Source organism: Rhagoletis pomonella, unplaced genomic scaffold, assembly GCF_013731165.1.
Source record: "Rhagoletis pomonella isolate Grant_MI unplaced genomic scaffold, Rhpom_1.0 Rhpom_scaffold_00954, whole genome shotgun sequence".
NCBI lineage: Eukaryota > Metazoa > Arthropoda > Insecta > Diptera > Tephritidae > Rhagoletis > Rhagoletis pomonella.
Genome location: NW_023459508.1, coordinates 35,366 through 36,492, shown reverse-complemented (window position 1 = coordinate 36,492; position 1,127 = coordinate 35,366).

The following is a 1,127-nucleotide window of genomic DNA, read 5'->3' as shown; positions in this document are numbered from 1 at the left end:
GCCTGAAGCTAAAAGCCTGTAATTATCCGCATAACGAATGCGAATGAAAATATTCGCAACATCCCTGATACGTATACACGAAGCATACAAACATGTGTATATATGTATGAACGCATGGAAGTGTGTGCTTGACTGCTGCGGATGCCAGCTTAAAAGCTGTGACGTTCGTTGAATACATTTAACTAGGTTACTGATAAAGGGTGTTCCATTTGAAATCGCCTGTACAAATGTTAATAATACATATATAAATCCATGCGAACGTTCTTACTCGTAACTAACTATGAATGAATGAATAGTGAATTCAAGGTGGTTTAGTATATAAAGTGTGTGTAGGAATATGTACATAGGTGCATATTATCTTTAGTTTTTGTATAAATTTTCCCTACTCTGACAAATTAACACAATTTAAATGTGTATTCCTATTACAATTCAAACTCAGAACTACTTGCATTGTTTTAAAATACAGTCGGCCACTTGAACGGCAAGCTTTCCCAGCTTTTTAAAAAATTAATAGAGCCAGTCATAGGCTAACTTCATTATTATTAATTATAACTAGCGTACCCGGCGAACTTCGTCTCGCTCAAAATTAATTGTTTGTTGGAACATTTTGGTACAACACTTTCACTAACTATTCACTTAACGATTACCAGTGGCACATTTATCCGCTATTATTATGGGCTTTTAGTTTTCAGATGGCATATCTTCCATTGCCAAAGCGTTGTGTCCGTGACGAATTTCTGGCAAGTTGCAATGGTCTGGCGCTTCATAGCAAAGATAATCGCCCAATGGTGATCAATTTCGATATCAGAGTTGTCAACGAAATAAATTTTAATAACTTCCTTCTCTCCATTCACAGTCTTAAACAATGATCTGGTTCGGTGTTGAATCTGTACAGCATAGTTGGTGGCAAGTTCAAAATGAGTGATTATCGTTTGTCCACATAAATCTAGTATACATAGACTTATTTGAGGTGCAATCCTTTAACTGCTTAATCGTTGCATTTGTGGGCATTCATCAAGAATTGCCCTTTCTCTAGTAATTCGCCATAAAGTTATGAGCTCAGGGGTTCTGGTGGTTCAGTTAACTGTAGTAATTTGACTTTAACTTCGGCAGAACTCAATCCTGTT